Source organism: Triturus cristatus, chromosome 9 (assembly GCF_964204655.1).
Source record: "Triturus cristatus chromosome 9, aTriCri1.1, whole genome shotgun sequence".
Taxonomy (NCBI): Eukaryota; Metazoa; Chordata; class Amphibia; order Caudata; family Salamandridae; genus Triturus; species Triturus cristatus.
This window is the reverse complement of record NC_140592.1, coordinates 580,429,169-580,453,748: the sequence shown is the minus strand read 5'-3', so window position 1 is coordinate 580,453,748 and position 24,580 is coordinate 580,429,169. Positions and strand designations below refer to the sequence as shown.

The 24,580-nt window shown below is 43.7% G+C and overlaps 1 pseudogene; it reads left to right on the top strand.

Moving 5' to 3' along the window:
• The first annotated feature begins 20,913 nt into the window (after positions 1 to 20,913).
• Positions 20,914 to 21,648, top strand: LOC146798343 (galactose-1-phosphate uridylyltransferase pseudogene; annotated as a pseudogene).
• The last annotated feature ends 2,932 nt before the right edge of the window (positions 21,649 to 24,580 follow it).

Here is a 24,580-nt window from a genome sequence, read left to right as displayed (position 1 = left end):
TTGACAATGGACATTACCTAATGGTGGTTGTGGACGAATTGTCATGATTTCCTTTAAATGACGATGTCTCATCTAGCACTCAAGACCGAGTCATTGAGAGACTGGGTAGCATCTTTGTGACATGGAGTGTTCTAGCCATATTAAAATCGAGCAATGGACCTCTGTACAACAGTTGTGAGTTCAAAGAATTCTTAGAGCATATGTATATAAAGCATCAGAAGCGTACACCTGTATGGCCGCAGGCCAAAGGACTTGCTGAGCGCTTTATGGGTACACTGATAAAAGCAGAGCAGCATGCTGCTCTTGAAAATTTCGATTTAAAAACTGTATTAAATTCTACTTCAAGAGCATATCGTTCAACACCTCACTCAACCAAAGTCCTGCAACATTGATTTTCAGGACAGCAATGACACCCAAGATCCCTCAGTGGCCCAATCAAAGAGAAAAACACGAAAGCGTAACTCATGAGGACTAGGTTCAGAAACAAAAGAGAAAAGTGTATGCTAACAAAAGGATGCATGCGAAAAACATCGTCTTCAAAAGAGGAGATCGAGTGCTCCCATGCCAGATGCGGAAAAGAAAATCTGAAGGTCCATTTGATGCGGAAGCTTTTTAAGTGGTATCTACCAAGGGACACATGGTGACTGCCAGCACTCTGGTAAGTTTATTACCAGAGGCTCTTCTCACTTTCGGCGTTTGACTCCTCATTCATCTGATCTACATGTTGAAAGAAAGACTGATTCTGCCACACCAGTCACCGTAGTAAAAAATAATATTTTTCATTTAACAGAGCGGGAGATGTAGTGTCTTGCGAGTTGGCAATGACGGAAACCTTTTGCCTCCTGATGGACTCCAAAGTGCAGAATGCAATGAAGGCTGATTTAGAATGTCGAGTTTGCAGTCACATGCAGAAGAATAAAGAGATGTAATACTAAACTCCGTGTGTGGCGGGTATCCAGGCTGTTGAAGACGCTACAGGAGCTATCATAAGTACTGAGCTAATATGTTTGCTATATCGTTGAGAGAGGAATGGCAAGAGCTCCCCAAATGTCTGGTATTTGCATTTTATGTCTACTTCCTTCCTCCAATTGGTTAGCCAATGCAACCACTCAACTGTTTTTTTTCATGTGTTTTTATATCGACTTTAAGAGGCAAGCCCGATCTTTTTGGTCTCATTCAAGGTGTTTGATGTCATTTTAATGTTTTTTGAAGAGCTGATGTAAATTTTCTTCTGACTTCTCAGTTCTGAATTTCTCCTCTTCCTTCAACACTGCATTCTTTAAATCAATAAATCTTTGTTTCCTTTTTTTTTTAAAGATAGGATACAGTGATATAACTTCCTCCATCATTACAGCTGTGTAAGCTGCCCATCGAGCTGGGAATTCTACAAAATCAGAGTAGAGTTGAAAATATGGCTTCTTCCTTAGGTTTATCTGAAAATTCCTGTTTAGTCAGCCACACACAGCTACTCTTCACAGCAAGGTTTTTTTGGATTTGTTAATTTTATCTGCAATTTGGTCAAGGCATGGTCAGATAGACCAGATACATGGATTTAAGGGTCATATTTGATGTGTAGATTGGCACTGAAGATGAAAAAAGAATGTATAGATTCACAAAAGAACTAGTTACTTACCTTGAGTAAAGCTGTTTCTGGTGGATACACTACCTACCTGCAGACTGCTCACCTTCAGAATATTCCCCCAGTTTTCAGACTGGATGTGAAAGTGTTTCATAGCAGTGCTCCTGCGTACTGCTGTGTGGCTTCTCTTGGCTTCGTTCACCCAAAACGTGATGCAGCAGAGCCGCCTATAAGTGCCATCCCCCGTTCTCCAACACCAGTTAGTTGCTTGCATCTTTCGATGCCCTTGGATGTGCAGCACCAAACAGTTGTCAGTAGTAATGTGCATATATATAATTTGGATCCTTGGTAGATGGTAAAAAGAGACCACCCACAAAACAGGGAAGTAGGAGGGCAGTATGTATTCTGCAGTTAGTGTGTCCATCAGAAAGAGGCAAGAAACTTGTTAATCGTGGATACTTCTAGCTGCAGATTCCTCACCTTTATAATAGATATAAAGCAGTACCTATGAAAGTTGGAAGCTCTGTGAAGTGGACTAAGACCAAGAATGTCCTTCTCGCAGGCTGTGAAGGTAGAAGTGCTTTGTGAACTTGTGTCCTGATGCCCATGTTGTGACCAGACAGCTGTCTGTCACAGCAGAAGTGCTTTGTGAACCTATGTCTTGATACCCAGGGTGTGACCAGACAGATGTCAAGCACAGGCCCTCTGCATGCAAACACAGTGGTGGCAGCCTTAGCCCTAGTGGAATTGGCAGCCTTAGCCCTAGTGGAATGGGCTCCCATACTTTCCGAGTCTGCATATTGACCAATGCCAGATCTTAATGCAGAGGCCTACCCACCTCCACAGAGTCTTCTTCTGCACTGCCTTGCCCTTCTTTTCCCCCAAGACCCACAACATAAAGCTGATTGTGGCCTGATGATGCTTGGTATGATCAAGTTAAAAGCTTAAAGCTTGTTTGTGGTCCCACCTATGCAGCCTCCCCTCCACAACTTTTGGCAAGAAGGCCACCCAAAGTCAAAGCATCAGTTTGTCTTGGATGTGTCAAACCTTTAATAAATTGCATCACAACTGGCAATTTAAACAAGGATGGTTGTCCTGACAAACACAAACAGGCTGATATAGTGAACAAATAACCTTTAATAATACCTAAAGCAAGGCCCTGCTGGGCCAAAGACATACATAATACAACACGGTCCGCCTTACGGACCACGCAAACGAAACAAACATGTCCGAGCACTCAGTGTAGATTGACTTGTATATGGATGTCTGGCAGCAAAGATGACATCACAGCCTCAGGTGGCAGACTGCTTGTAGTCCACAATTAAAGCTCAATCTCCACGCATGGAGTTGTAGATTGCGCAGGTATGGGTGCAGAACACCAGCCCCGAAGTGGAAGCCTGACTGGGGACAGACGCTCATGCCTAGTAGCTCCAGGTAACATACTCTCTTGATACACTCCAGAGCCACTAGGATGACTTGGACCAAGTTGTTCATGATAATTTCCAGAACTCTGGGCAGGAAAAGCGGGAAGGTGTGCTATGTTCCACTCCAGGAGGAATGCATCTCCTGGCGAGAGTTTTCACAGGAACTCCATGGGCAAAGGTTTTTCCGCAGTGTGTTCTCAATGGTGGTGAAAAGATCTAGCCAGGGTTCCAAGCACTGCTGAAATATGCCCTGTGTGACCTTGGGATGAAGACATCATTCATGATCTGCCAGGCACCGCCGGTTGAGCTTGTCCGTCCTGGCTTTCAAAGACCCCCCCAGGTGGTTCATGATTAATGAGATGCCTGATGCTCCAGCCAACACCAGAAGTGCAGATCTCCTTGGCACAGGATGCAAGACTCTACTTCACCTTGCTTATTGCAGTACCACATGGTGGTAGTGTTGTCCTTAAGAACCTGCCCCAGCCTTCTCTAGATCGATGTCAGGAAGACCTTCAGCACCAGATGAATGGGCAACTGATTGATATGGAGCTGGGTTGCTGCTGAAGGCCAGAGACTCCTGATCTCCAACTCCCCAAACCAGCAGTGATTCATCAGTTACCACCGTCAGCACTGAATGGGGAAGGGAGAGGGGGTCTCCCGCTGGACCAATCTCAGTCCAGCTGTCACCACTGCAAATCTTGTGCAGTCTCCTCCGAAATCTGGATGGCAACCAACAGATTTCATTGGCACTGTGATTCCATTGCAGAACACACATATGCCACCTCACATAGTCGACAAGCAGGATGCAGGGCAAGAAACCTCACAACGGCTTTCATCGAGATCCAGGACCTAAGTTGAAACATCTGGATCATAGACAAAATTGCATGGACTCATTACAGTTGATTGGATGACCCTGAACTGCACAGTGTTTCCAGACAGCTCCTATAACAGGGAGTCTTTGAGAAAGAGTCAGGTGTGACCTTGACTCATTGATGGAGAACCCCAACGATACCAGAAGGTTGTCTGTCATCTGGTGTTGTTCCATGACTAACTGTGTAAGCTCACCTTCAACAGCTAGTCATCAAGGTAGGGGAAAATGGTATTCTCAACCTCCAAAGATGGATGGTGACCACCATCACTGGTAAGGCCGAAGAGGAGCACAGCAAACTGAAAATGCTCTTAGCCTACCTCAAACAGAAAGTAAAGTCTGTGGGACTACAGAACGGGGATATGAAAATACATGTCCTGTAGTCTTCAAGGCCATCACGCAACCTCGTGGATCCAGGGAAGGGTTGTATGACGTTACAACGCATACCATTATAACGCATGCTTCTACAATGCGGTCATTACAACGCAAAAACCACTACAATGCACGATTTTACAACGAATACCATTACAATGCAGTCCCATGGACTAGCATTAAAAGTACCATTACAACGCACTCCATAACAACGCATGCCATTACAACGCATACCATTACAACACAAATATAATGAACTGTAAAAAAATATATATATCAGCCTCACTAAAAAGATTTTCAAAAACATTAACACTACATTATAAAGAGACGCTATAAATTAAATTCTCTGCGCCAGCATAAAACTAAGCCTATCATTAATAATGTTGGGAGTAGAAGATAAGCAGATTTCACCCCTTACTAGGGATAAGCAGGCCCTGCTCTTTTATCTGGTTCTCCTTGCTAGGCGAGAAATTTGTAAAAAAATGGATAGGAGCTGTACCCCCCCCCCCCCCCCCCCGCCCCTCCCCCCTTGGGATAGGCTGGTTTCAGGCAGCAAAAACCACCTGTAAAAAGGATACAGGATTAGAGACTAATACGCATTCTAAGATCTGAATTAGAATGGCACAATAAGAACCTAATTGCATTAGTCTTATGATTACACCTGCGTAGTGTCCTGCGGAGACACAGAACGGCTGGCAGGCTGCAATTTGCATACAGTGGTGGTATGAGGAAAATTAAGAAAAAAAAACACATTATAAAAAACTAATTTAAAAGGGAAATCTTGAATGCACATTTACAGAATATTTCATGATTAAAAAAAACTAATTCTATATGAAACTAATAGAAAACAAAGCAGATGCACTGCAAAAGCAATTTTTTAAGTGTCACTTCTCTTTTACTACTAACAACTCTGGATTCATTCACGTAACAAAATGGCTGCCATTCTAAGCAAACAAGAAAGAATAGTCTTTCTACACATTGCATATTAAATATAGTTTCTGTCACATTTAATTTCTACATTCAAAATTCAATCGAAAACATATTTTGTTTTCAGTAAACATTCAACACACAAAAACGTATAAATTGAGCCATCCACCATTTTGTGCTCATTGGATCCCTGAATTCCCAGGTGTCCACACGCATCGAAGCACGAAAAAAAAAGAGACACACTGCATTGGAATACTGCCACCTACAGATCAAGTAAGTAAAAGAGTCACATCAAACACACATATGCATAACTCAACAAAAACCCAGAATATTTTCTAATAATTATTATTCTATTAATTCACAGACTCCTGCCTGAATCTATCTAAAGACACTCACAAAAATAAGTGTATCTTAAATAAATCAAATGGTATTTTCTAAGATGTTTTATTAATGCAAAAAAAGATATTATTGAGATGGTATTGTAAAAAAATATTAGTAGTATACCATAGACTGTTGATTAGAAAAGTAATACTCAGATATGACCTCAGAGCACATGCATGTAACAGGAGGAGGATAAATGTACTTATCCAAAACGGAAAAGTGTATGCCTAAGAGACGTGTTAGATGGAGCTGGGAGCAAATTTACTTTTCCTACTCGGACAGGTGTTTGCCTCAGGGAAGGTGCTGAATGGTGGTGGGGGCAAATTTACTATTCCTACTCCGACAGGTGTTTGCCTCAGGGAAGGTGCTGGATGGTGGCGGAGGCTAGTTTACCATTCCTACTCCAACAGGTGTTTGCCTCAGGGAGGGTGCTAGATGGTGATGGGGGTCAATTTACTATTCCTACGCAGACAGGTGTTTGCCTCAGGGAAGATGCTGGATGGTGGTGGGGGCAAAATGACTATTCCTACGCACATTTTCTATTCTTTTTCAGGTCTGCAATTTCTTTGCAAGGAAATCAAAGCTTCAAAATACACACCACAACATACTACAACCAATCTAAAGAATTCCTGACCATTGAAATATCTTGACAGGTCCTTACAGTTCTAAAAACAGCACCTAAAAAAAAGTGCCATGTAAAACCACTCCTAACCCAATCTCACTAGATATAATAAAAACATATATCTGAATTAATGGAGTATGTTAAAACTAACCGCAGAAAAAAATCATTTGCCTTTTACCAAGTGTAAAGCAAGCCATCCATGCACTACAAAAATCAAAAGCAATGAATAATAAACAGTTATTTATTCTTTACATTTCTCTACAGTTCAACTAATATCAAACCACCAGTGTGGAGGAACACATCCTCAATTGAACAAAAAACTTTTAACACACATAATAACTTTCTTTTCGCAGGTTTCAAGTGAAAAAACATTTGTATGCAAACATAGCATCGGCTAAAAAAAAAAGGAACTTGCTAAACAATAAAAAAATTAATTTTTCAAATTAATAATGTCAAAAATGTATTCTTTGCAGACAAATTTCAAAAGTAAATTTTTCGATCAAAACATAATTTTTTTTTTCTCTTTCTTTCAGAACCGAACAAGCCACAGCCCAACACCAATCAGAGGGAACAAATTAATTAGAAAACACGAAAACACAGACCATCACCTTCAGGAACTACAAATCACACAACAGAGAACCCTATTTAAGATAACATATATCAATGTCAACTCTCTTCAAAAATAACTTTTTTTCTCACAGGGATCAACGAAACAAACATTTAAAAGTCAACATTGCAAAACTTAAGAAATGTAACCCTTGTTATAATATAGAAAAATAGGCTGTTAAATAAATAATCTGAAAGCTTTTTTCAATTGCAGGCGATTTGTTTTTAAAAAACACTCCTATACCAAATCACTAAAACAATGTTTTCTCTTTTTTCCCTTTCTAAATACAGATAAAGAATGGCAGCAAGAAATCAAGCCAACTATTTAAGATCAAGCAGGGGAAATAGACTACTGAGTTACGGTGGCTACATTTATTGGAGGTGTCATTGGAAGTGTGTGCAGTATTTTGCGTCCCATTGCACAGGCAGAGCGGTTACTCTTGGTGACAATGTTAAAAAACACAACTGAGCATAACCACTCTGCCTCTGCACTGGAGATTGAAGTTTGCCAAAATATTGAACAAATCAAAACACTTGCATCCTCCTCCAATAAACCCTGTGGCTCAGTTTTGAGGGATGTTTCCAAAAACATACCTATGCATGTGGCTAGTTGTATGCCCATTTCTAATCTATGTTGTATTATACACAGACAAAACCAGTCAAATTACCCTCAACGTGTTACACCTCAAACCTACTCAGATATCAACATACTAGAGGAATTAACAGTAACCTTTACTAACGCAACATTCATTTTGCATGACAATAAAAACACTCTAAAGCGAATACTAATTTTTAGCACCCCCAGTCACCTTGCTAAACTGGAGAATAGTGATATTTAGATGATGGATGGTACATTTAAATCCACCCCCATCCCTTCAGCCAAATATACACTATTCATGCCAACATTAACAACAAAACTGTTCCTTTAGTGTACAGTTTACTGCCTGGTAAACAAGCTTCAACCTACACTGAATTTTTGTCAGTGATAAAAACTAAAACTCTAAATAAAAGTCCTAGAAAAGTGATTATTGATTTTGAATTATCTATGATTAATACCATTACTAAATTATACCCAGAAACCCAAATTCAAAGATGTTTTTTCCACTTTTCACAAGCATATTGGCAGAAAATACAAAAAACATCCTTGGGTGCAGATTAAATATCAGACAGTGAGCTACAATATCAACTAAAGAAAATAACAGCCTTATGATTTGTGCCACGCTAATGTGTAGATGAATACTACACATCAATTACTGAATCTGACTACTTTACATGAAACAACAAAAAATTGGGCCACTTCCGAAAATATTTTGAAGACTAATGGATTGGCTATCTAAGCAGGTCGGGTCGCAGGAGGAAACCAAGGTTCCGAATTTACTGATGGAACTGTTACACGACCTACTTAAAGGGTAGCGCAAAGACTAATAATGCCATTGAAGGATGGCAGAACTCCTTCAACAAAACTATCGGTAAAACCCACCCAAACTTCTATCATTTTTTGGAAACCTTGAAGAAGGAGCAAAGTTACCAAGAAATGAGAAAGGCTCAATCTTTTACAGGTAGTCTGAACCCATGTATATCTAAAGAAAAAAGTAAAGAAAAGTCAGAATGACTATTGGTACAAATACAACAATTTACGTTGTCAGTGGCTTCTGACTAACTGGAAAATATTGCAAGCATACTACATTTCTGATACAGACTAACCCCTTCTAACTTACTTGCCTGTTTTTATTTAAACAATTAAATTGGCATTTTTTAAAATTAATTTTTGAAAATGTATTAGGAATGTCGGAAATCCTACCGCCTGATGTCTTCATTCTTCAACTTTTGGAGATGTTTCAATTCATCCTGTTATCAAATGCCTTCTGTACTTCACAAATCCACATTCTTTGAACATAAATCCATAAATATCCAAATGGCCCGATTAAAAAAATGCGAACACAGGCTAGCGTAAACACCAGAACCAACAACGTATTTGCAGCTATAAAAAGTTGTGTTTTAAATAAAAAAACGCAATCCCGAAGCAAATTTTAGAACAAACAACCCAAAAAGATAATTTGAACCAAAAACAATGCAAAACAAATCCATACTTTGATTCACGTTTCAATTAAAAAACAATTTCTCCAAGTCCATCTTCGTTTCCAAAGTTCCCAAATGCATTAATCCATTAAAAAAAATCTGGTCTCAAAAAAAAAAACAATCCTTCTTTGCCCTGGTGCAAGACCTGCATCCCATTCCATGAATCCTTTTCCGTCCGTTAAACACAAGGCGGCTATTATGAAAAAGCACCGAGCAGTACTACAAACACACGTCCCAAAAAAGACAAACATTTAAAAAATTGCTTTTATTTCAAATGATTTTAGAAAAGTATACCACTTTTTTTCCAAGATATACTTTTTTTAACTTAACTTGCAATAACTGCAATCCTCCCGAAGTAGGCCTAAAACAGACACCTGCATAGGATGGAAAATGGGTTAAAACATACGTAACATCGTGTTTTACACTAACCACCAAATAAATACTTCCCTCCTCTCTCCTTACAATTAATTTAGCCATCTACAACTCTACATATAAATTATTAACAGTTCTTACCTGAGCACAGCTCTCCCTTGCATCTGATCTTCACCGCGACGCTCCACCAACTGTAGAAACAGACATTTATCTGTGTACATCAAGTCTAATAGTAAAAAGGATAGTTATTATTATTGAGTAAAATGTAAAAGCGTGTGAAAAATATGTTTTTTAATGTTTTAAAAAATATAAACAATGTTTAAAATTGTACAAACATTTTAAAAAATTATACATGTATATCTTTTAATAAAAATATGTTTATTACATTTTTTTTAAATGTATTTCTTATTTTTAACTATTATTCTATTTGTTTTACAATATTAATTAAAACAAATGAAAACTTAGTCTATAGTGCTTCATTTTTTTAAATATATAATGTATTCTAAATTATATTCTTGTGTTTAAATATTTTTTTAAAATTTTATACTTCACATTATAAAGTATTAATTGAAAAAAAATACTCAAGCACTAAATTTAAAACCTGAGTATTAATACACTTCCCCACCCATAACCTCTAAATCCCCCACATCCCGTGCCTAAAGGATTGTTACAAACACATACCTAATATTTTTTCCATAAAACCTATTTTGAAATCTTAATTTATTCTGTTATTAAAATAACGTTCAGGTGTTTAAAGTACAACCTGAGTATTAATACACTTTTCCGCCCATGACCCCTAAATCCCTTACATCCCGTGCCTCAAGGATTATGTCACAAACACATATATAGTATGTTTTTAAAGACTATTTTAAAATCTTAATTATTTCTGTAAATAAATTGATAATCATGTGTTAATATTAATACCTGAGTGTTAATACACTTAAAATAGGGTAAGCACACTCCTGGAAAGGGAGGGTGTCACTCGTTGCACTCATAAGAGAGAATCAATTCTCCTTGTCCAAAGATTTAGTTCCAAACACTGAAACGGTGATTCAAAGTCAAACTATTGACATTGTACATGAGAAAGCTAGTAATTTCAATATTTTCAATACCAACACATAAATAAAAAATTAGTCAATTTACAATACAAAAAGCACAAACTTTCCTAATGCGAGACCTATTGCATTGCAAATGCTTGTTATTGGAATGGACAGGTGCTTCTCTGAGAGCAGGTCTGGTGTGGGAGGAAGATACAGCAGGATAGAAAGATCGGGTACGACTTAGCCATCCTACATGATTTTGTAGGGCTCATCTGTCTGATGTGGTTCTACGATACTAATTGCAGTCAAAAGAGGTTTGAAGACTGATGCCTGTGATGACCTGCGTGTTGCCTGCCAGATCCATGTCCCCAATTATGAAAGGACTTGGGTAGCTGCAGTGCAGGCTGGAGATACTGGCATTGTCTGTACGCCAAGCCCCCTGGAGTAGTCTCAGAATTTCCTGAACTGGTAGGGAAACTATTTGACAGGTTCTGAAAGACAGAGAGAGGCTTTGGCCCTACTCTCTGTAGTACATGTTCTGCTTGTTGAGCATTCTCTGTGTTTGTGGAATGTTCCTTTTACCATGTTCTAGGTTGCTTCATGCTTCTGTGTTCTCTCCTTTGGCAGTTGCGTTTGGCTTCTGCTGTGGAGAGTCCGCTCTTGTGTTTCCTGTCTAGCTTAATAAAAGCAACTTGAGAAGAAAGCTGTTGTGGACCACTATTTATCTACAACACTCTCCTTAAAGCGATTTAAGTCAAAATCAGTTTTTTTTCCTTCCAGATAGGTGTGAGCCATCGAAGGGTATATCCATGAGGGAGGCCTGTACACATCTCCTGAGAAACATGTGGAACGATTCCACACATGGGAACAGAGCACCACACTGATGCCAACTGCTCACTCTAAACATTCATTAATCAAGGCAAGCATGCATCATGTAGGCTAGCTGATGAAGACATTAGTTTTCTGAATGCTTCAATCCTCTTCGATTCTCTGCCTAGGAGGGTTGTAAGGAATAAATTGTGATTTATCATTCTAGTGGAAGCTTGGACTACCAAACTCTCAGGAGTAGGATACAGTGCAGGAAAATCAGGGTCACCAGGTACCGCTCTGTGGTATCTAACCACCTGCCTGCTCACTGATGGTTAAGAAGAAGGCTTAGACCAACAGCCTAAAAGAATAACAGGGCTTCATTGAATGGTAGTAAGGGCTCAAAGGAAGCAGGCCCATGTTGTAGAACTTCAGTAAGGATGTTTGTTCTAACTTCAATGTTGGTTACTTACAGGTCCAATACCTCAGCAACATGTCTGATAACTACAGCAAAGGAAGCACTCTTTCATTGGCAGCCCACTGTGGGGGATGGGTGGGAGGAATCAACCCTTGTAGGAAACTGGCTCTGTATATACTATACCAAAGTAAGGTATAGTGTGCACAGAGTCCAGTGGAACCCCAAAGGTAGGCAGAGGTAAAGGTAGATAATACCTTACTCTCTATTTGTGGGAGTGTGGGCGAGCAGTAAGGCTTTATCAGAGGATAGTGTTAAGCATTTGTTGTATGCACTCGGGCAAGAAAAGATGTCACATACTCAAAGACTGAACTCAGACCAATTTTGTTTACATAAAAATATTATTTAGTTATTTTATTTCTAGAACCAAACCAGGCCTGGTGCAGGTAAGTGAAATAATACTTTGCATGTATATTGTAGTTGAAATACAATTGAAATCAGTTGAATGCAATTGGATTTGTTACAGGTAAGTCATTTGTTTGTAAAGCAGTTTAAATTACTTTTTAGTTACTTTGAAGATTACTTTTTAAGTTACTTTTTCTACTTAGTGTGATATGCCTAGATATCACACCGGGACATTTCCTAGAGAAAAGGTAAGTAAATCCATTGTATATTTGCAGTTTCTTAAAGTTCCATACAAACCAACTCCACACTTAAAATAACTTTAAAAGAAAAGCAGTCAATGCAATCCTATGGGAGGAAATGAAGTTATCGGTTTACAGGTAAGTACTGTTATGGGAGTTGGGTTTCTGGGGTTAGAACCATGGTTCCCCCAGGGTCGAGGATACACTCTCAAAGCACCCTCAGCAGCACTTGGGCGGTCGGGTGCAGAGTGATGAGGCCCGATGTCATCCAATGGGGGATAGGCGTCCTCCGGTTGGTGGCTCCTCATGAGCAGGCCACAAGGTTGTGGGAGCAAATCTCATGGTGTTAGGCTCAGGGCAAAGGGGGAACAGATTTAGCACGAGGTGCACCCACAGCGGCACAAGGGCGGCCGGGTGTAGGGTGCTGGTTTGGCGTTTGATGCCCTGGTACCCTGTTGATTTCAATGGGGATTCTCCAGTTGCAACAAACACTGCAGGCTTGGGGACGAATATCTTCTGGAGAAGACCACTGGTTAGAGAGGTAAGTTGGGATGCCTGGGGATGCTGGGGCACCGCCGGTTTGGCCACCCAAGGCGATGGGACGCTGGGTGCCGGCGTGTCTTTAGGCGTCGGGATTTTCTTACCGGCTCCGTTTGCAGTTGGGGGAATCCTCCAGAAAAGGGCTGCAGGCGTCGGATGGAGACTTGAGGTAGGTCAGGGATCACCAGATCCCAGGTCAGGATCACCAGGGAGACCTCCTCGTGGTGTTGGGCCACTCAAACTCGGCCCGTGGGCATTGGGTGCAGACTCACGGATTTGGCTGGAGTCTGTTGGTGAGCAAATCTGGTGCTCACGGGAGACAAAGTCTTGGTTTGGGAAGGCAGGGCTGGTCCTCCGGGTTCTTGGGAGCTGCTGGCTGCAGGACACACTATCGTTTCGCTGGAGCAGGTTTGAGATTGGGACAGGCCGGTAGGGCTGAGGCCAAGTCGGTTGGTGTCCTCCTCTTTTTCTTTCAACACAGCTTCTTCAATCCTTTTTCTTCTCTCTTCTTGTCTGAGGAGGCAAGGTTCGGTACTGCCCCTAAATACTAGATATAGGGGGAGTTACAGATAGGTACAGGTCGGGACCAATGGGTCCCTTCCTTGGGGTGGGTACACCCCCTATTATGCCACCCTTCCATGGGAGGGGAGCATAAGCCTCACTCTGGTTGGCTGGGTCTTCTCATCTGCAAGATGGCAGGGACTGGGAGTTGTGGTTCACCTCGCCTCCCCCACCTGAGGGGTGGGTTTGGCAAACGGTGGGCACACCTCTCCTCCTAACTTGATTTTCCTGCCGATTCTCCGTGGGGGTCAGAACTGGTGGGGTCCAGTTGCTAGGAGCAGCAAATGGCTTGGGTAGCTCACAAAGGCAGCAAGCCTTTGAAGCTTCCCCTTCATGGACCCTGCCCATCCTGCAGGAGGAGGCTTGGCACCTCATCCCAAGATGTGCTTTGTTTCAGGACCCGGAGAGCGGCAGGCTCTCGACCCAGGGGTCCAGAAACATGTCTGGTGGTGGCAGCTGGTGGGTAGGACACTAGACTTAGGTGGCTTTTCAGGGGGCATCGCTAAGATGCCCTCTGAGTGCATTTTTCAATAAATCACACACTGGCATCAGTGTGGGTTTGATGTGCTGAGAAGTTTGATACCAAATTTCCAGTTTTCTGTAAAGCCATTATGGTGCTGTGGAGTTCGTAATGACAATCTCCCAGAACCATATACTCTTTATGTCATTACTGCATTTACAATGTCTAAGAATTGACTTAGACACTTTAGGGGTACAGGGTTCATGACCTGTAGCCTCACCACTGGTATAGTGCACCCAGCTTGAGGGGTGGCTTATCTATGCCAGGGCAGTGTATTGTAGGCATGGCACACAGGGATGTGTGCCATGTCGACTCTTCACTTTGTTCTGCACCAAAATATGCAGCCTGCAATGGCAGTGTGTGTGTGTGTGTAAAGGTACAGGGCCTCTAAGGGTCGCACAATAAGTGCTGCAGCCCTTAGAGGCCTTCCCTGGTCACAGTTCCCTAGGTACCTATGGTACCTTTTACAAGGGACTTACATATGGCCGAAGAGTGGTCAATTGGGTTTTGCAGCAGTACAGATTAGCGAAATAACATAGGCCCTGGGTACCTGGTTGGCAGGAACCCAGGGCACACTCAGTCAAAGTACATCAACAGTTTAGCAAAAGGTGGGGGCAACCATGCAAAAAGGGGCACTTTCCTACAACCCTGTATCAACGGAAGTGTCAAGCCCACTGGCCGCCTGCAAATCCGTGTATAGACTCTTATCCTAATGAGTAGGTAAATCATCCTCATCATCACCACTGTCCTCTCTGAGTGGTGGTAAACTCTGGCCAAAATCGGAACTAAATAGCTGATGGAGCCTCTTAGGACAGCTCTGTGGTTGAGGGAGTATATTGTCTGAATCAGGCTGTGCGGGAACCTGGTGCACCGGAATAGAATCAGAGTGCAACCTCACTCACAGTAACAAGTGATTTAGCTTGGAGTTGTTAGCAGACCCTCCTCCTGTGTCTGCAACATGGAGATACCAGAAGTCAAAGACAAAGGTTCCTTGTGTCACAGAATCACCCCCGTAGGAACGGACCTGCCAAGGAAACGGCCAGTCCCCTGATCAAAGGAGGATTCCGGACCATAACGGATGGATGGTCTCAGCCAAACACACATCAAGGTCCAACCTTCACACAGGACCCCATGACAAAACAGGAGATGAAAATAAGAAACCAGCTAGACGCTTCCAACAAGGCGTTCACAAAGCAGCTGGTTCAAAGTATCCACAAAGCCAAGAGCCCCGAAGAAGACCTTCCCTGAAACACATGGCAGGTCCACTCCTGAAGGTCGAAACACGTCAGCGTAAACTCAAACAGGACCAAAAGCTACCATAAAGTGGTCCATTCTGTGCTCAAATGTTATGCACCACGAGAGATGGAGTCCAGGAACCTATCCTGATACTAACTCATGCTCCAACCCCTACTAAAATAGGGCCTAGTAGCAGTGTCTAGCACTACACATAAGAGGACTAAAGCGGCAAAGGTCCCATAGACAATACATTGTAGGACACCAGACAGGTAACTTCATATGCTTTGTCATATGTTTGCACACTAATTCTTTAAATGTATTTAGGATGTGGTGTAATTTCTGTTTTAATATAAAGAAGTATTTTGGATTAATCCTCTACATGTATTCAAGAAGTGTTGTCCTATAAGTTTTTCTTTACATAAGTCTTGTGTCTTGTCATTATGTCTGTAAAATTACACTATGTTTCTCTGAAAAAACCTTTTATGAAAATAAGCAAAGAAAAAATACTATGATTTAAGAAAAAGGATTCTTGATTTATTCTATGAAAAGGTACTAAAAACACAGGCGTGATATACCAGAGTGTACACCCTGGGTGAAAGATGTAAAAATAACAAGTCAAAATCAAAGATAACAGAAAGAACATCACTTTGGTTTCTTCCCTCAAAATGTAATTTGATCGTTTGTCTAGGAGGCACCACCCCTACATTGAGTCTTCATGTATTGACTATCATCTACGGCCCATAACTGAATCACTCCCATTCAAGATAAACAACATCAGAACTGGCATCCATGAAAGGGGTACGGCTGCAGGTCTGGGAGCCGGAATAGAAGTCTGCACCCGAGTCATTGCTGAACCCAAGGCGAGTTCCAGGGGTTCAGATGGTGCAGAAGACAGATCCACTAGTGGTAACCCAAATGGAGGCCCATTTGTATCACTGGTGCCCAAAGGCATGCCAGAGGGTGGAAGAGTGTCAAAAATATGGAGCATGGCCTTGACTTGGTTGTGGCATCGCCAATGGGGGGGCATCGGGAACAACTATCAGGTCAGCTCCTCAACTGGAGATTGGAAGTGAGATTGAGTGGCACCTTGACATCCTCGAGACTTCTATTTAGATAGAGATTTGCAGAATGGGATCAACTCCCAGTTCGCCGCCTTGTGTTTCCTCTTCAAGTTGGACTTCGACCTACCAGATGGCTTTGACCACAAAAAGGACCTGTTGCAGGATCGGCCTGTAGATTGGGAATGGGTCTGGAACTTTGACTTGGAGTGGGAGCAGGGCTTACGCAAGGTCTGTGGCTTCTTTCAATGTTCAGGGATGTACAGCTTCACTTCATTGTTTCGGATTGGCTTTGGGTGCATAAGGGCACATCCATCACACAACTTAGAGTTGCACATGGAGCCCAATCATCAAATCTATACCTCGGGCAGGTCAGTCACCGCCAATTGTTTATAACACTCATGTCATTGTTCTCATGCACACCGGAATTCAGTTTTAAAAAAACTCGCCAAAGCACTGAAAAAAGTATTGTGGCACCAGATCCTCATTCAAAGGCATGGAAAGCAAGTAAATGATACTGTACTGGGGGCGGGGGGCTCAGTGCTTCAGAAAAATGTAACGCATTGACAAAGCTCTGGAGGAGACTGTGCCTGGGACGTTTTCTACAGTGACACTACTGTGTCTCTCCCCGACCCCCCTACTGTCTGCCCATTCTGGATTACTTTCAGAGCAGGAGGAGGCAATCAGGGCCCAACAGCAATTGTAACAGATTGTGGACATATGCACCTCCACCCCCCCAGCCCGCTTATCCCTTTAGAAAGAGTTCTTGATGTTATGGGCCAGCACGAGCAGTGGGTGTGCCTTAGTATGATCTCCCTGACAGTCAGCCAACCATCCTGGATTTAGTGACCATGCAAGAGTCGCATGAAAGTTGATTGAAGTTTATGGACACATGAGAGCTAAACGGTAGCGGAGGATGGACACGCAGGAGCTCCTCTGTTGCCAACACCAGTTAAACTGTCACAAATCATAACACAACATTCTAATAGCCCCACATCATGACATTTCTGTAGGGAATCCCCAGATCACGAGATTCCAGAAACACACCTGTATGATGAATAAGAGACATGTGCACAAGAATGATCACTACCCCAACGAAATAGAAATTAATGAAATTTTGAGGAACTAAGACAGCCAGCGATGAAACAGAAACTTTCCACAGAAACTCTTCTCATACTCTGACAGCTTGACGTAGTTATGCAAGTAGGCAGCATGAGCACTAACCAAGTTGCAAGATGACACTTTCCACAGTAACTCTTCTCATACTCTGACACCTTGACGTAGTTATGCAAGTAGGCAGCATGAGCACTAACCAAGTTGCAAGATGACAACGTTCTGATGAACTGGTGTGCAGTAAGAAACAATGCCCAAACACTCCCTCCAAGATGGCGGCCTGACGTAAACAGACTTTGTCCGCCTGCCATCCCGACGTAAAAAGGGACCGCGCGCCATAAGTGCGGTGGTCCCGTTGTGGAGATTAGGATGCGCCCGCCACACTGGCGGGCGCATCCTGCATTTTTGACATTGCGGCGGGCGGTGCTTCCAGCACCACCCGCCGCAATGCCAAAAATGCATGTTGTGCATTTGCATGCACAACGTGGCAGACAGCGCACGGTGCCTGCCATGTTGTGCATGCAAATGCAGGGGGGCACCCCCCACCCCCCAAAATTCTTGGGGGCTCGCTACGGGGCCTCAATGGCAAGCACCGCATGCCTTTCCGTGGTGGCGTTAAATCCCTGCATGTATCCTAATATGGATGGCAGACACCGCAACCATGTTAAAACCTTTTCCGCCTGGTCGACTCATCGACCGGTTGGAAAACCGACGGTTTCCACCCGACATTCTAATTGACCCCAGAGTGTTCTCTCATTTCACCCGATTGAGGCTCGCCTTTCAGTCAACAAATAAAAACAAACAATGCAAGTATTAATTCATCTAAGACTGAATCTTTTACAAGGGGCAAACTTCGAATTTGCTTGAATGTTTTATAGAATTGTTTAACTTCACACATAAGGGAAAATAATGCAGTACACAGGCAGGAAGCACAGCCCTAAATTTCACGCATAGCTAAATTGTCTTGTAATTGCATTTATATAGTGCACACAACCCTTGACGAGGCGATGAAGCGCTTATTGTGTGACCCTGGGTGCATCATTATTTCTGCGTGTCTTGGTTCCTTTTCCTCCGGGCACCAATGTGGACATGAGTGTAACATGAGCAGGTGCCGCGAGGTCCCTGTGCCTCCCCGGGGCAGTGTGCTTGTGCATCATGGCCTGCTAAGCACCCGGTCCCAGGAGCACATTGTCATGTGGCTGGTGGGAAAGACCCCTGTGTCCTCGGGGTCGAGTCTCGAGCGCCACTGGACAGCAGCACCCTTCCCAGGCTGCGAAATGCAAAGGTGCACGTGCAGGTCGGTGTAAGTCGGGGAGGAAGCAGCCTACGTGTGCCCCCGCCTGAGTGTGCCTTTTGCATTCAATTGCCGCTCGACTTCCTCTGAGGGTTTTACATTTCCCCGCTTCGGGCATGTCTGAGGACTCGAACTCTATTGTATGGAGAAGAGAAGCAGTCCAGGCTCCTGTTAATGTCTTAGGGTGATTCAGAGATTAATAAAATATAAAAATTAAAAATTCCACATGCTTTGCTGCTATCAGTCATTGGGCATCTGCTCTCAAAGCGGCCCCTCCTACAACAGTTCACTGCCTCCGCCAATAGTGGGACCGCATACAACAGAGGCACAATCATCAGCAATGCAGGGAGTGCAGTGGCACCGGGACCCACTGCACCGCCAATAATAGATGTTTTTTTTTACTGTTAAAGTCAGGGGATGGGGGTCTAGTTTCCTTATTAGAATGGGGCCCATAACATCTTGAAACGGACTGATACAACAGATCAGTGTAAGGGCTTCAGTGCCATCATATATCTTCCTTTGTCTGTAGTAAAAGAAAGGTTGATTTTCACATTAGACCAATTTAGAAAGCAAAAAGTGTACATTTTGATAAAAATAAATAAAACACAACAATTGGGAAATAAATAATTTAGGAATCGTGAAGATGTAGATGAAAATCTACAGATGATATAAAATGATCTTTAGAATTCAAAACGGCATAAGACAATTTAAGGAACTATGAATCTTTCTGTGCGTGTCTCATCTGCAGACAGAACAGTGTAAATAACAGCAGTTGACAAACACAAAATGTAGAAGGTGTCTTGCAAAATAAAAGGAATGTCTCATGCTGACAATCATTTAAAAACAAGCGCAGCCAAGAAAACGATCAGGTAGGAATGCAGCTGGCACAATCAATCAATCAATCCCGGTTTTTATAAAGCGTGCTTCTCATCCGTGAGGGTCTCAAGGTGCTGGGGGGAGTGCAGCTCCGGATCAGTCGAAGAGCCAGGTCTTGAGGTTCTTCCTAGGCCATGGGAGTTAAGGTTTTGAGGAAAGGCAGGACATCCACCCGTCTTTCGCCATTTGCGTGCTTTCATTATTGAAAGCCACACGCAAAGGCCAATGGGATGTGCGGGAGGAGGCAGACCCACACGGAGAAGTCTCTTGGAAGTCAGAAGTGATTCCAAGAGGTCCTCTCCTAGAGCAGCGCATGCGCGACCTAAAAAAGGAGTGCTCTCATGATGGCCAACAACCCTATGGGTAACGCACCAAACGGCCCCTAGACGAACTATAGATGAAGTAATGGCGGCTGCCAGACCCCTTTTAATAATAAACGCCACAGGCTAGTCTCTGAAGAGAGGAGCAGGAAGTAGGCTAAACTTGTACCGCTGTCAATGACATTTACAGCAAGCCAAGATATAGCCACTCTGCTGCACATCAAGTGGCTGCAGGTAAACTGGGTGGCTGCCAAAAGCACCAAATGGGACCCAAGGAAGAAGGATGCACAGGGGCTGACTGTGTAGCTCAACTCATCGCCAAATATTTTGTAGTGAGCAAGCAAGAGTCACATGAAAGTCGATTGAAGTTTATTGATACATGAGAGCTACAAAGTGGCGGAGGACGGACACGCAGGAGCTCGTTCACTGCCAACACAAGTTAAACTGTCAAAATCATAACAAAACATTCCAATATCCCCACATCATGGCATTCCTGTAAGGAATTTCTAGATCATGGGATTCCAAAAACAAGCACCAGTTCAGCAAACGCACAGTAAGTATTACACTGGGCTAACCGTTGGGGCAAGGCGCCAGTGAGCGCAGCAGAACTCCTCACGCAAAGCTCCTGGCACCCGAGGCTAAGTGAGCAGCCTCTTATTTCATCACATCGTATATGCCTCAGGGGAGAGTCCCCTGAGGTGTTTCCAGGCGATGCCATAGTGGACGTCATCTGCAACCCATCTTTCAGTCAACCGGACCATTCGGGGCGCCAACCACTGCTGCCGGGGCAGTGCCTGGTTTCAGACCCGGCATTTCGACTGCTGTCTTGTCGCCATCATCTGGTCCATGCTCAGCACTCTGCATATCAACTCTAAGTATCAGCCAGGAGCAAACACTGACTGTCAGCTTGTATGGATGGAAAGCAGAGTGCACAGTCATGTTTTTGCACTGATAAACTGTAGGATGTTACAGGCTGATTGGGCCTTGGTCAGAGTATTTCAGAGATGTGTGATTTTTGTTTATACTATTTTCCAACTGTTCTATATATTTTTCTCACCTCATACTAACTTATTCAGGGTTCTCCAACCTTTTTACTAATAAGAGATACTTATGTTAAATACAAATCATCCCAAGCTACTAACATTATTACTGTCGTATTAGTGACCAAGTTATTCAAGATTACATTAGATGTCCTGGAACCTGGTGATAGTGTCCACCCACTGCTTAGAGAGGGATCGGCCAGAGGAATCTGCAGAGTCATGTGTTTCCATCCTTGGTCTGATATGACACTCCCTCTTATGACACACCCTGAAATAAGAGCTGTGATTGACAAGTGAGCAGAAATCATGAGAGAACAGGGAGAAACTTACCTACGGGCACAGATATCTGAAACCAAGGGTGCAATGATGGGCTGCTCCAATCCTCATCCACACTGCCAGATATGGGCTAGTAATATTTTACTGAATGAAGCCCAAGTAGAGGGTCGGACCCAAATCGATTATCTTAGGAAGCACCAGGTGCCCATGCTGGTGGAGTACGGAAAACTGGAAGCCGCTCAAAAGGATCGCATCGTTGTTAAAAACGAAGACTGCCTGGTGGTTGTCCCTTATTAGGCAGTTTGGCCCTTCCAGACCCTCTTGCTGCCTCGCCGCCACGTGTTGCGACAAGGAGCAAGGCAGTCTGTCTTCCATTATGGAAAGGTTTCTCACAAAGTATGGCAATCTCTTTGAGATCTCCTTTCCCTATTCCATGGGATGGCATGGAGCTCCCACGGATCCCATCCCAAGGATTGTACTCACTGGCAACTTCCTGCACATTACTACCCATCCCTTCTGTGCTCGGCTACTGTTCGGAAGCTCATGGTGGGTTATGAGTTGCTGGCATTAGCCCAGCGAGGCATGACACCAGTGCAGGTAGCTGAGCTCTTGAGGAGTCTCCCAGAAGAGCACTACCGACTGAAGCAGGCTGCAGATGACAAGCAAGCACAAGATTGAGCTCCATGGCCCTCCGCAGTGGGCACCACACAGGCACGGACCACAGCCAACAGACCAGTCAAACAAAGAGACCTATGTTTGTGTCAGACACAGCAGTTACACGTGTTTGCAGACAGTGGAGCCATGGGCTCATTCTAGCTATGAAGAAGAGGTGTCTTGACTCTGAAGGCTATTGAGGGCTAATCCAGCCCAACAAGGCTTTTATAGATAGAATTCAGCTAAGATTAAATTCAAATAGAGACAGAATACATGCTGTTTACATTCCGCTCAGTGCTGGGACACTCCTCGGTGTAGACGTGCACTTTAGAATTCTCACCCTTCATTTATTCATTCATTCATTACTGGCCACCACAGACAAGATTAATAGCGGTGATCATCTCAATGCATCAGACAGGGTTACCAGCAGTAATGTAGAAAAGGCTTTGTCAATTTTGAGAGCCTCTACGTGAGTAAACCTTAATAGCAAAGGCTGCCATGCCCCTGGCACCAAGGTAATACATTATGTATAAGTCTCCCCAATGCCACATGATTTATCACTCAAATATCAGCTTTTATATATTTCGGAATTTACCCGTTTTTCTTTAAATCCCAGCTTATGAGTTCTGCAATTTCACAAATTGCCATCTTATATACGCTCAAAGTTGATATACTTCTATAAATTCAACCATGCAAAAGCCTCTGATTTAGAAGGGTGGACTTCACACAGGAGAAATACTTACAGGTGGTTGGAGCGCTACCAGTAGCTCATGAGCTACTCCTTGGAGAAAGCTGATCTAATTCTTCCTGTTAAGGGTTACACTATATGCCTTGTTTTAATTGCATCCGGTTGTATTGTTATCTTGTATTTCTTGTTTTGGCCATATCCTGTTGATTGTAGGCATCATCTGCTGGCCTGTTTTTGATTTTACTATAGAATGCTCCAAACGCCAGGTTGGAAGAAGTGTATGTTGAAGAAGAAGTTATATAAAGAAGGACAATTGGCATTTACTGCTTGGTGACGTCCATACCGCCTTGATGGAGGCTTGTTTGCTGTGTCAGAGGGAAACATTTTCTGTTTACTTTTCGCCGAAGATGCCACCTCCACAACTAAGATTTCTGGTAACGGGTGAGCTAAAACAAACCCTGGAACGGAGGAGACCGTTTCTTGAAGCAGATTTTAGTATCCGGGTGAGCAGCTGTGGCTTCTCCCAGGTCTCTAGGATGAAGGGACGCAAAGCCCATTAAAAGCAGAGGCGCAACTAGAGCCAAATTTCGGGGGGGGAATAAGAAAAAATTTCGGGGGGGGGCTGAATCTTTTAAGCCATATGCAGAGTGGAGCTGCAGGGGCTCTTAGAAGGGGTGAAACAACAGCGAGGCCTCATTAACATGCAAGGAGAGAGGCGCGGAGCGGAAGGTTGCTGAGTTATAACGAGTACAGTCTGTTGCATCTTTAACGTGGTGACCACTGTTGCAAGATGGTAAAGATCTTCGTCGGAGGGCTTTCCACCTCAGTCACCAGCGAGGACCTGAGAGGGCTCTTTGAGAAACACGGCAAGGTGCATCATGACATGTTGAAAACTCTTACCACATGAGTAGAAAGGAATTAACTCCGTCACAAGTCTCGAGGTTGACTGATGCGTTTGAACAAGGGACGAGTGCTTGAAGCTCAGCTCATTTTCACCGGGACTGCGAGGACCAGCGTGCTCCCTGCTCTTTGTGCGGCGAGATCATCTGCAGCTGGGGGACTCTTCCCGACCCTCCCTCTTTGTTGGCATATAACGCCTCGCGGCCCCCGCTTCGCGGGAGCCGCTCGCCGGCGTGAACTTTGTCCCGTTTCATTTCAGAGGGACGTGTGCTTGAAGCTCAGCTCATTTTCACCGGGACTGCGAGGACCAGCGTGCTCCCTGCTCTTTGTGCGGCGAGATCATCTGCAGCTGGGGGACTCTTCCCGACCCTCCCTCTTTGTTGGCATATAACGCCTCGCGGCCCCCGCTTCGCGGGAGCCGCTCGCAGGCGTGAACTTTGTCCTGTTTCATTTCAGAGGGACGTGTGCTTGAAGCTCAGCTCATTTTCACCGGGACTGCGAGGACCAGCGTGCTCCCTGCTCTTTGTGCAGCGAGATCATCTGCAGCTGGGGGACTCTTCCCGACCCTCCCTCTTTGTTGGCATATAACGCCTCGCGGCCCCCGCTTCGCGGGAGCCGCTCGCAGTGAGCTCAATATATGCCTGGGAGAATAGCAAAGTTTTAAGTAGTTTCCTGAAATGGACGTAAGAGGTGGCCAGACACCTTTCAAGAGGGAGAAGATTCCAAAATTGATGTGCCTGGATCGAGAATCTGAGGCCCCCATGTTTCCTACGTTTAAAGGAGTTGGAGGGCAGCTGGTTGTTGTTAGAAGAACGTAAGTCACGGGAGGGAGCATACCGCTGTATCTTTGAAGCAATAAAAGCCGGGCCGCGTCCTGAGAGGGCTTTATAGATGGTACAGCTTAACTTGAAGAGGCAGCGTTGGGTCACAGGGAGCCAATGGAGGCTCTTCAACAGTGTTCTCACATGATGGTGCTTAGCTTGAGCTGGTTGATGTTCATCCAGTTACTAATAAAATTCATTGTAGATTGAAAGCTCGCAACTGATGATGGAGATGAGTCCATATTGAACACTAGCTGAAGGTCATCGTCATAGTTAAAAGTTACGACCTCTCTCTTTCGAAGGGCCAGAATCAAGGATAAAATATACAGGTTAAAAAGAAGGGGTAAAAGGGAAGAGCCCTGCGGAACCCCGCAGGTCAGTATTATTTTCTCAGCGGAGAAATTGGCATGGCGAACTGCTTGGAAGCAGTTGCTGAGGAAAGAGGTGATCTACTTTAACGACAGACCCTGGATCCCGGCACAGCCGACATGGTCGATCAGGAGATGGTGGTCGACAGTGTCAAAGGTGGCCGACAAATCCAAGAGCA